This window comes from Mirounga angustirostris, unplaced genomic scaffold, assembly GCF_029215605.1.
Source record: "Mirounga angustirostris isolate CCGP_5_RB_7025 unplaced genomic scaffold, mMirAng1.0.hap1 SCAF_3, whole genome shotgun sequence".
NCBI lineage: Eukaryota > Metazoa > Chordata > Mammalia > Carnivora > Phocidae > Mirounga > Mirounga angustirostris.
Window position 1 is genome coordinate 151161845 of NW_026991711.1, and position 12727 is coordinate 151174571.

General features: G+C 39.4%; 1 long non-coding RNA gene across 1 annotated transcript; it reads left to right on the forward strand.

The window, feature by feature from the left end:
* Positions 1-4865: 4865 nt before the first annotated feature.
* LOC135363779 (uncharacterized) lies at positions 4866-7145 on the forward strand. Its single transcript, XR_010409844.1, has 3 exons — positions 4866-5099; positions 6228-6350; positions 6959-7145. It is a non-coding gene; the product is annotated as an uncharacterized LOC135363779 (long non-coding RNA).
* The last annotated feature ends 5582 nt before the right edge of the window (positions 7146-12727 follow it).

Sequence of the window (12727 nt, forward strand, 5' to 3'; positions counted from 1 at the left end):
TGAAAGAGAGAGCACAAGTGGGAGGCAGGGGCAAGCAGAGGGAGAGGAAGAGGGAGAAGCAGATTCCCCACTGAAAAGGGAGCCTGATTCCAGGACCCTGGGATCATGCCCTGAGCTGAAGGCAGACGCTTAACTGAGCCACTCAGGTGCCCCTAGAAAATGTTTTTTAAAAGTTATCATGTGAGGGCGCCTGGGTGGCTCAGTTGGTTAAGCGACTGCCTTCAGCTCAGGTCATGATCCTGGAGTCCCAGGATCGAGTCCCGCATCGGGCTCCCTGCTCGGCAGGGAGTCCGCTTCTCCCTCTGGCCCTCCTCCCTCTCATGCGCTCTGTCTCTCTTTCTCTCTCTCTCAAATAAATAAATAAAATCTTAAAAAAAAAAAAAGTTATCATGTGAAGGTCTCTTAATTTTCCTCCCAGAAAAACTTCTAACAGTTTAAAGCAGACTTAAATAAAGATTTTAATAAAACAGCATTTAAAGGAGAGTCCTGGGGAGGATCAGCACTGTGGTTGAATAGAAACACACAGTCTGCCAAGAAAAAAAGAACAAGCAATTTGAACTTCGCCTTAGATTTTAGTGTAGGAATTTGCAGGACTTTAATGCTACATATTTTGTTCAACCTACAAAAACCCACAATGTTTCTGGAAGCCCAGGAGAGCCAATTTCTTCTCAGTTAATATTCTCAGTATAATAAAACATTAATGCTGTGCTAAAATCACAAGTTTTCATATATTCAGAAGCAAACTGTGCAGATTTCCTGTGTGCAAAAGATGTAGTAATTCAAATAAATAAAATTATGGCTAAATATGTAACCCTAGATATTTTTCACGGCTGCCATTTGTTAACTCCCCAGTACTAATTTAGCACCAGGGTACTGGTATATATCTCTGGGAAGAAAAAAAACAACAGTATACAAATAATAACCAAATCCTGTGAATTCCTGGCAGTGCTAACATTTTTGACATATAATTGTTTTTAGTTAAATACATATGCCTTGATTTTCTCTTACTCATCATGACTACCGTGGCCATTCACTTACTTTCAATAGTGCAGGGGCGAGCGCTCACTGAAAATGCTGAGTCACAGTTATGTGACACATTCATGCCATCTCCTGTTTAGGATTACCTAATGAAGAAAGCTCAGTGGCAGTTAGCTGAGTGATGACCGATAGGGAACTTAGTCCACTACCAACATTGGTTATCTTTCACTTTTTCTTGAGCCGAGTTCTATAAACTTACACTGCTTCTGGCATGAGGAAACAACTGGCTTGACAAAAACTCTGTAAGAGACAGCCAAGATAGCCAAGCTGAAGACAATAACCAAAATGACAATGCTTTCCTAAAAGGGTTGGACTAGTTTCTTAGAATCATCACAATAAAAGTGGACTAACATTCAGCAGACTCACCAGTGCCAAAGGGCGTATGCAGACTGAAAAAGCATCGTAGTCCAAATGTCATGACACACAGCAGAAGTTGGGCAGACTTACCTCCTTCCCAGCAGTAGAGAGGGCAGTCATCTTTCAAATCTCAGAAAGACATCCCAGCACACTGATACTCAAGCTAGTAAATATTTGTTCTAAAACATTAAGGAATAGTTTCCTATACCCCTTTGGGTCTCTTTTCTCACTGTACCTTACTGTATTTTTACTTCTATTAGCTTTGTGTTGTCATATAGTTGAATTTTATACACTAATAAATAAATGATAGAAAGAAAATGAATAATATGGAATATAATATGGCTGAGTCTAATTCTTAAAATAAGGATTCTTAAGAATGCTTGACTTGGGAGAATTGCCCAGAGGGAGAGCCCTGAGGGATGAGCTATTTTTATGGACCAAAAGAAGTTGTTATTAGTTAACCGATTTATTCACTTATTCAACAAATATTTATTGAGTATCTTTGCACACCAGGTATTGTCCTAGGTTACTATGATTCAGGGATCAACAGGACAGACTTGGACACTGGTCTCATAGAATTTACATTTTAGCGGGGGAGAGAGATTTTTCAAGGAAAAATGAAAAAGGAGCAAACAAATAAGGATATAGTTATGATTGTGTTTAGGGTCCAAATGGGAAGAGTTGGGAGAGATGGAAAAGTGAGAGCTGATCATACAGGGCCTTTAAAAGCCATGTTAAGATTTTCTGTTTTATCCTAAGAGAAATGGGGAATATTTTAACATTTTTTTTTTAAGATTTTATTTATTTATTTGACAGAGACAGAGACAGCGAGAGCAGGAACACAAGCAGGGGGAGTGGGAGAGGGAGAAGCAGGCTTCCTGCTGAGCCGGGAGCCCGATGTGGGACTCGATCCCAGGACCCTGGGATCATGACCTGAGCCGAAGGCAGTCGCTTAACCAACTGAGCCACCCAGGCGCCCCATGGGGAACATTTTAAAGTGAAGGGATATTACATGTATTACATACAAAACTTCATTTCTAAAAGAGTACTCTACTGATCTATAAGTAGGAAGGATTGAAGGAAATGAGCAAAACAAGATGACAGCAGGAGCAGGAGAGAGTAAAGGCCCAGTTGGGAGGCTATTGCTGTAGTTCAGCCAAGAGATAGTGGCAGTTGAGCCAGAAGAGTGGCAGATTCAAGCCTGGAGAAACGGACAGATTCAAGATTTATCTACAAGGGGGCATCGACAGATGCTTACCAAAAAAACAATAGTCAAGGATAATATCAACATTCCTGTCATGAACACTTGGGAAGATGGAGGATGAGAGATTGAGAATACTGGATAAAGAGTAGGTTTGAGGGACAAGAAAATGAATTTGGATTTAGATATGTTTAAATCAAGATGCATGAGAGGCAACCAGGAGGGGACAGCAAATAAATGTATGTATGATTTTGTAGCTCAGAAGGGAGATCTGAGTTGGAGAAATCAATCTCCAAGTTGCTGGTGTATACACAGGGGTTTTTTGTATAAGTGGTGGGAGTGGATGAGACATCACATGAAAAGAATATAGGGTAAGAAAGAAACAAGGGTCCAAGACTGATTTTTGAAGAACTCCAACAGCTAAGTAGAGGAGGAGGCACTAGCAAAGGGGAATGAGAGGGTGGGCCAGGTGGGGTGGAAAGAACACTAGAGTGTGTATTTCACTCTGTGGTATATTACAGAAGCTAAGGAAAGAGAGAATTTCAAATGGTGGAAGTGATCACACAGGGAATGCAAGTAAGGGGAGGACTGGAGGCATATGTTGGATTTTGCAATATGGCCACCATTGAGATCTAAGCCAGAACAGCTTGAGTGGCATGGTGGACTGAAGAGAACTTAGCTGTTAAAACTGAGTGAGGCATTAGGAAAATGTGCATAGATAACTCTTCCCAAAAGCCTGATCATGGGCGGAATTTTGAGGTTCTATCCTCGGTTATATAGCCTGCGTTTCCCTATTTGTGAAATGACGATGTGAATATAATCATACTCAGAAAATATCTTGAGAAATACAAGGGTAAAGCCCCGTGTGTGGCATCATTCCATTCAGTTTGGCTCAAATAATATTTATTGAGCACATGATAGAATCTGGGACACAAAGATGAATAGAACAAGGTGCATTCTTGCCAACAGACTGATTTAATAGAGAAGACAGAATAAAACACATTACACTTAAGAAAATGCCGTAAATTTGAAGATGAAATTATGCACAATGTGCTATGGGAGCAAGGGAGAGGGCCATTTACCACAGCTGGGAAATTTGAAACACTTTTTGGAAGAGAAGACACATGAACTAAACTGTGAGGAACAAATAGGAACTAGCCAGGGTGGTAAAAAGGAAGGGAAACCACAGAAGGAACTTAGGAACGTAAACAAAGGCCCAAATTGCTGAAACACAATTAAAACTCTGTGTACACCTGCCCATGATTTGCTAGGAGATGCTACAAATACTTCAGCTACTAGAATACAAAATTGGAGCAGGAGAATTAAGTTTAGAGAGGAAGACTGGCCATGTTCACGAAGAATTTGGGTGCTGTGTTAAGATTTGACTGTGTACTCTAGTAACTGTCTGGGTTCAAATCTAAAATCAACCACCTGTTAGTTCTGGGACTTTGGACAAGTTACTTAAACTTCTGGAGCCTCAATTTCCTCAATGAAAGTTTGGAATTTTAATTTCCTTGAATGAAAGCTTAAATAATTCCTATATCCTAATATGAAAATTTCATGAACTCTCAATTAGGGTTAAAAATTATTATCAGAGCATGCAGCAGCCTTAAACAACCTCATTCAATCTACTCATTCTACATATAAGGAAACTGAGTCCCAAAGAGACTGGGAACTTATCCGAGTTCCTTGAAGAAGCAGAGCCTAGAGCAAATCTAAGTTCTAATTTCTGATACTACGACACTATTGAATATTCTTCTCTTCCAGGAGTTAAAGGCCGAAGCAACCAAAGAGTAAAAGAGCTGGCAGAGGTTATCAAAGGCCAAAGTGTCAGTAGAAATGCCATTTTCTGGTCGTGGGCCACAAACTGAAGGTTGAGAATTAAGACAGGGACAAGGGGTGGGATGAAGTAGTCATATCTCCAGATTCTTCTTCCCTCCTGGCAAATCACCATAAACTTACAGCTTGATACATATGTTGTAAGAGGCATGGGTTTTGACAGAAACCAGGTCAGGTTCATAACCCTTAGTTGTATTTCTGTCTAGTTGTGTTTCTGCATCCATACTGTTTTCTGTATCTATAATATCTGATCATAATGCCTTTTTTTATGAAGTTTAAATAAGTCAGTATATATGGACATGCTTAACATATTGCCTGACACAAAGGAGGCAACTAAATATTTGTTCTCTTTATTCCTTCTAACAAGAATACCGGGCAGACCACCACAATCAGAATTTGAGTATATTGAATGACATAGACCCAGATAACTTATTCTCAAGACACCCCAGAGAATCTGGAAGTGGACAATAGATGATTTTATAGACAACTATCTATCTTTGAATTTCAGACTGACCTGCTAAGTCCTGGACAGCTAATGACAGACTAGTCAACAGCTCAGAGACCAAAGATCAGAGTCTGAATTGGACTTGGTGGAGCCTTTAGCTCACAAGAAAAGGACAGGTGATAGGTGTGGTTTCTGGCGTAGAAAGAAATGCAATTGAAGGTAAGAAAATTAAAACAGATAAAGTAGGGAAAGAAGCTGTTAACTAATGCGTCACTGTCTCAGACACAAAAAGGGCTCTGGCTGTGTAGCCATAAAATGCTTTCTCTGTAATTATTAACAGCTGTTGCCTGAAAATTATTTTGAGTTCATTCCAATGTGAATAGTAAGACAGAAAGAGTAAGCACTTTTCTTTAGCTGCACGGACTTTAAGGAAGAAAGCATAGAGATTTGTGTGCAGTGGCCACAGAACTAGTTCTGTAATCTTCACATGACTCAGTCCACTCCAACTATCTGATGAGGAAAGGAGGGGTCCTGATAGAACATGCTAGAAGCAGGGTGCACATGAGGATTTTGAACCATGTTTCATTGCCTCTTCTTTCCTTCCCTGTAATTTGCTAACTTCTCATCTTGGGCATTTGGTAACTTACATACTTCCTGTTGAAAGAGCAAGGCAAAAACAAAGGCAGACTAAGCTCTCCACATCCTTTTAATCTTGAGCCTCACAAATATTTTTACTTGCCAAAAGCATACCACATACCATCTCTCTTCACCTTTCGCATTCTGCAGTCTACTAAACCCTCATATCACATGCTACGTGAGGACAAAAATGAATCTTTCTATAATTCTCTCCCCTATTTTCTGTTTAAGAAATTCTGATGACGGGGCACCTGAGTGGCTCAGTCAATTAGGCATCTGCCTTTGGCTCAGGTCATGATCTCAGGGTCCTGGGATCGAGCCCCGCATCAGGCTCCCTGCTCAGCGGGAAGACTTCTTCTTCCTCTCCCACCACCCCCCCCGCTTGTGTTCCCTCTCTCTCTCTCTCTCTTTCTCTTTCTCTCTCTGTCAAATAAATAAAATCTTTAAAAAAAGAAAAAAGAAATTCTGTTGAGAAGAAATTAGGAAATACAAATAAGTTTCATTCACTTTGCCACCATTCACTGAGTCCCTGCAATGGGGTTAGGTGCTCTGTTAGGTACATGAGACACAAAGATAATAAGACATAGATCCTGCCCTCAGATACTCTCAGTCTAGGAGGGAATAGACATGAGAACTAGTCATTGTACCACACTGTAACAAGTGCTTTAAAAGCAGTCAGCATGGATTTAAAAGGGCTCATTCTACCAACAGGCAGATCAAGAAAACATTCACGAATGAGAGCCATGATTTTTAGTTGAGTCAAGATGGAGGAACAGGACTTTGCCACAGAGCATAACATAATGGCAAATGTAACAACAGGACAAACCCAGGGAGGTATGAAGGGGGCTGGCAAATCTGGGTATCTGCTAATGGTTTGTTACTGGTGGATGAGGGTGTAAGGAGCTGAAGCCAGAGAAGGGGGAGGGGCTAAATTATGAAGGATTTTATATGCCCGAAGAGGTTTTAATTTTATTCAGAAGGTAATAAGATGTCTTTCGAAAGGTATTAATCCAGGAAGTGAATAACTAGATTTAAACTTTAGAAAGGCCATCAGCAGCAGTGTGGAGACAAGCTTACAGGGGGTGGAGAGTCGAGGCAGGATTTCTAGTGATAAAGTTACTATATTAGTTCAAGTGAGTGATGGCGGGAACCTGAACTGAAGAAATGGCAATAGTAATGGGGTAGAGGAGGTATATTTGAGAAATTAAGATTAGCCAACTAATTAAATGCGTAGAGTGAGGGCGAGGTAGAAGTAATGGAAGACGAATGCCAGATTTGGGGTTTTAGTTCCTGGGTAGGTGGTGGTAAAATTAGCTGAAGTAGGAACTTGGAAAGATGTTAAGGAGAAGATTAGTTTAAACTTCCTTTTAATTAATTAATTAATTAATTAATTAATTAATTATTGTGGTAAGAACACTAAGATTTTTTTATTTATTTTTTAGAGAGCGAGAGAGAAACAGCATGAGAGGGGCAAGGGTCAGAGCGGCTCCCCGCTGAGCGGGGAGCCCGATGTGGGACTTGATCCCAGGACCCTGGGATCATGACCTGAGCCAAAGGCAGACGCTTAACCATCTGAGCCACCCAGGCGCCCTGTGGTAAGAACACTAAAAGTGAGATCCATCTCTAAACAAAATTGTAAGTGTAAAATGTAGTATTGTTGATTATAGGAACAATGTTGTACAGCAGATCTCTAGAGCTTATTCATCTTGCTTAACTGACATTTTATGCCTGTTGATTAGCAACTCCCCATTTCTCCTCTTGCCAACCCCTGGCAATCACCATTTCAATGTGTGATTCTATAAATTTGACTATTTTAGATACTTCATGTAAGTGGAATCATCTATATGCCAAAGACTCACACATTCAAATCTATACCCCAGACCCATAAAAACCCCAGTTTGCCTGAGACTTGCCCAGGATGCCCTGGCTTTAGAACCAGAAGTTCTGTATTCCATGAACCTCCTCAGTCCCAGGCAAACCATGATGGTTGGTCACCCAGACTTCTCTCCCACCCTTTAGATTCATAAATCCGACTACCTACTTACTCTCTAACTCCACTTGAATATGTAATAGGCATCTCAAAATTAATGTGTCCAGATGGACTCCTGATCTTTCTCAAATCTGCTGCTCTCATGGACTTGCTCATCTCAGTAAATCATGACTCCATCCTTCTGGTTGCTTCTGCCATAAACCTTCATGTAACTCATGATTTTTTTCTTTCTTATGTAACACATATCCAATCTGTCAACATATTTGGTTGGCTTTCCTTCAAAAATATCCAGAATCTGACCATTTCCCCTACTTCTACTGTTACCACCGTGACCAACCCACCATCAGATCTTGTGTGAATCAGTGGAGACAAGTTCCTAACTGATATCCCTGCTTCCACCCTTCCTCAACCTTATCCACACACAGTTTATTCCCCACACAGTAGCCAGTGCAATCCTTTAAAAACGTATGTCAGATCACATCCTTTGCTTACATTGCATAATTATTTCCCACTTACTCAGACTGAAAGCCAAGTTCTTACATCGACCTCTGAGGTCCTACCTCACCTGACCCCTCTCTCTGTCATCATCTCCTGCTATTTTCATTCCTATTAACCTGCTCCCAACATACGGGCCTTCCTGTTGCTCTTTAGACATGGGGAACGTACTTCCATCTCAGAGCTTTTGTCCTTACTCTTCCCTCTACCTGGAGCAGTCTTCCTTCAGGTATATGCAAGGTTCATCCTCTCGTCTAGTTTAAATGTTACCTTGTCAGTTTTTCCCTGATTATTTAAAATAACATGCACTTGTGTGCACATAGGCACTTCCTAACTTCTTTGTCTGATGTATTTTTCTCTGTAGCACTTTCACCAAGGGACATACTTTATATTTTATTGTTGATTTGATTATTGTATACCTCTTCCATCACTAAATGAAGATCCTTAGTTGTTTTATTCATCACTATATCCCCAGCACTTAAAATAGAGCTTGGCACATAATAAATATTCAATAAATATATGTTATGTAAACCAATGAATGAATTATAAATTGAGATAAGAGCTCCAAAGGGCAGGAACAGATCATGCAACTATAAGAATATGTAACAAGAGAATCTCAAACTCAAGAGTTATGGAAATGGCAGAACAGAGAGACCTGAAGCATGAGTAGGTATTGGCCAAATGAGGAGGAGGAAAGAATATGTCAGACAGAAGGAAGGACCTATGCAAAGGCTTTATGACAGAAGGCTCTATAGTGTGATCAAGGAACTGAAAGAAAACCACTATGACTGGAGTACAGAGAGCAAGGAGGAGATTGCTGAGATGAGGTCGAGAAGGTACACAGGGGCATGATTTCTGTCTGTACTGTAGAGAAAAAAATGCATTAGAGGAACTTAATCTTGGGGTAGATGTATGTATGACCCAATCCCATTTGTGTTATGAAACTATCACTCATGCATATTAAATGGGGTGAAGAGGGCTAGAGTTGAAACATTGAGACCAGATGGACCACAGCATTAGTACAGGTAAGAAATGATGGTCCCATGGAAAATAAGGTAGTGGTGGAGATGAAAGAGTGACAAATTCTGAGATTCTAGGAGTTAAAATGGACAGGATCTGTAGAGCAATTAAAGATGGGGAAGAGAGGATGAGGGAAAACGAGATATCAACAATGATGCCTAAATTTACTAACAGAACAGATGGTGGTCATATTTACTGATTTCAGTATACTGGAAGAAGACCTGGCTTTGAGGGGATGGCTTAAGAGTTCAGTCTTAGACATGCTAAGTTTGAGGAGCCTTTTGGACATATAACACCAAGAAGAGGAATTGACAGAGCTATTGGACATACAGGACTAGAGCCATGTAGAGGTCTGGGCTGGAGACAGGTATTTGGGAGCTATCATTGTGAAGATGGTAATGAAGCCTTGAAATTAATAAGATGGCCAAATTTTTGCATGAGTTCTTACTAAGCTGCATCTTTCCTCCCCTGTATTCGAATAGATAACTTTTCAGACAAAAGCATGATTGTAATTTTATCCTTATTTAATTTCTTCTTGTTAGAGAATCAGATCCTTGCTGTAACCTGTTATAATTTTTTTTAAGATTCTCATTCTCACTTTCCCTCTCCTCTTTCTAGTTTTGTACATTCTGCAATAATAATAATAGTAATAGTAACAATAATAATAGAGCAGCAGCAACAACATGGCAAGAATGTCTCTAATCCATTAATAACAACATGGAACCAAACAAGATAGAGAATGTATTCCACTTGGGACTTCCCTCCAGTGGCATTGGTAGAGGCAAATCCACTTCAGATTAGTCACAGCATCCAATCTTACTATTCAACAGCCTGTCTTGCCACCCAAGGATAGCATGACAGAACGTGTAAAATTATTTACGTCAAGCAACTTCGGAAACATGATAAGCATACTCCTAAACCTACTGTTCAAGTTCTAGTTCTATCAGTTCCTTGGTTTATGACAAGTTTGAACACATAGCTTAAACTCAATGGGTTATAGTTTCCATTTGTAGAATATTTATCACAATATCTTCCCCATGGATCTGGAGAGAGAACTAAGAGAGGTAACGCATGCAAAGCATCTGGCACCTAATACGTACACAAAACAGGAGCTAGCTTATTTTTGTATTATTATTATTACTACTATTTCCCCCAAATTTATGTGCATCTAACTTGCTACTGGAGTATGTCTCTTTTTGATAACAGTAGGCTCAAGAGAGGACCATTGCCTCATTTCAGCAGATAATAGCAACACAAGAAATCATGTGTGCAAAGTTGATCATAAAATGGACCAAAAGACTTGTCCAAGGACAAACTACCATTGAAGAATATTTTCAAATACAGCATAGGGAATAGGAAAGATATTATTGCTTGAGGGTGAAAATAAAACTTTTTTTGTCCAAACGTTAGGAAACTAATAGATACATACTTTTATTATCAATGGGTACCTAGAAAAACTGGCCACTTACAGAAATTTACATCATAGAAAATATTGACATTGGATTGCCATTAGCAAGCTTCGCTATTTGTCTAATCTTCAATTTCCTCAACTATCAGATGTGAAAATTAATGTCAATACTATCAGGTTGTTGAGTGTGTTAAGTGATTTATCATATGCAAAATGCTTTATACAAAATAAGCATTTGGTAAATGTTAGCTCCATTTTCCCAAATACTGTTGGTTAAGTACAGGTAAACAATGGGGAAATGAAAGCATTATTTTGTTCAAATGGAGTGCACCCAAGCTATCTTTCATTTCCAGCACTTATCTTTGCAAACTTATTCTTTGTACCCTACCATTTATTACAGCCGAGAGAAAACAATGGAACGGTATCTATTTTTAAACACTTACTAAAAGATAAAGGAAAATCCATTTGTAATGATTTTGTTTAATCCCATGACACTTGGTAGATGAAAAATGAGTCTCATTCTTTGCTCATAACTGTTCTTAGAAGACACTTAATTTAAAATATACATATTAATCAATATAATACATGCACATGGTAGCAACAAATAGGACATGCAAATAGGTAACAAGCAAATAGGACATGATGAACACAAAAATAACATTCTCATCCTTCTCCTCTCATCCTCAATGCCACACCCCACAGGCAAACTCTTTCAGTTGTTTCTGTTTTCAGTTTTGGTGATTGCCTCCCTAATTCTAGATATCATGATTTTATCTCTGTTTTGATTTGTCCACTCTAGACAGTATCTAATGAATCCCATATACAAGAGCTTAAAATTCAGGGCACTTAGTCAACTCTACCCTTCTCAATGTATGTTATTATTTATAGTTTTTCTATTACTTACCTTTATATCTTTAAATAATATATTTAAACCTCTATTTCTTATTCCAAAAGCTTTTGCAGTATCTCTAGCAGCCTCACTTACTCTTGGCATAATGTAATGTAAGCTCCATGAAGATAAGGAGCTTTGTCTGATGTTTTCCTTGTCTGCATCCCAAGTGACTAGAACAACACCTGCACCCAGCAGGTTCTCAGTAAGCATTTGTCGAGTGAATGAATGAATGACCACACTGATGTTATCAGTGTATTAACATTCTTACCTTCTAACTCTCCTTTTCCTCCTCCTATCAGTGACATTTTTGCTTTTACACATTATAAGTTTATTAATATTTACCTATTGCCCTGTAAGCACAGCAAAGCTTCCTATGTTTTGCCCATAGGTGACTTAGGGCTAGTCGTCTTGGCTTGCGCCAAACGTTGGTCAGTTTATTTAGAGACGAGAGCTACATGCCACCCATCTGCCTACATGTTGGTTTGAGGACGAGGGCCTGAGGGGCCCACTGCCGGCAGCGGCTTCATTGCAGACCTCAAGTGATTCCCCTAATTTCAACTCCAGCTCCTATTCGCTTGCCGTTGACTATGAGGCCAGAGACTTTCTGGGGTTCATTCTACCGAGCAGATCAGCTCGTCTCCCTGTAGCTCCTATCATCTCTAAAACTTAGGCTCTCTCCGCCTCTTTCATTCATCAAGCCATTCCCAGTTAGTTTCAACATCTCCCAAAAAAAGTGTTAAAATCATTTGTTTGTTGGTTCATTCCCATCCTCATTTTCTTTAAGGTTATCGATTTTTTTCTTTTTGTGCTTCGCTACTTCGAGTTCAGTGGATGTTAAAATGAAAACTCGTACCTCATTTGCCACCTCAGACCACAAGTGTTAAAAGTAATATTTGTAATATTTTATTCAACTTGTGTGTATGTAAAGGAATTAAGAGACACACTTGATTTGTTATAGACAACTTCTTTTTGCTTTTCCTGCTCTGAGTTTGACCTCCCATGTGAACCCTAACATAGTCAATATGTGATTGTTGATTCTCTTAGTTTTTTGTTATTTTTAATTTAATTCTGAGATTTATGTTAATTCTGTGATGCATCTTTTAAGCCACATTAAAATCTTTTTTTAACAAAATGTGGCTCAAAATAAGAAAATATATTTGAAAAACAACACTCCCCTCCCCCACACACACTGTGGATGAGCAAAATCCTACCTCACAGACTATGGAGTTGAGGAAGAGCAGAGGAGGGGTGAATGAGCAACTGTGACCTGACTTCCCTGTTGTACAGCTGGCCACAAATCCAAAGTATTAAACCAGCCAGTATTTCCTACATCGATGAGCCTGGAGAATTCTAGGAAAAAATGTTCAAAGATCACCTACATTTATCACACGTTCAGCTAAAGAGAA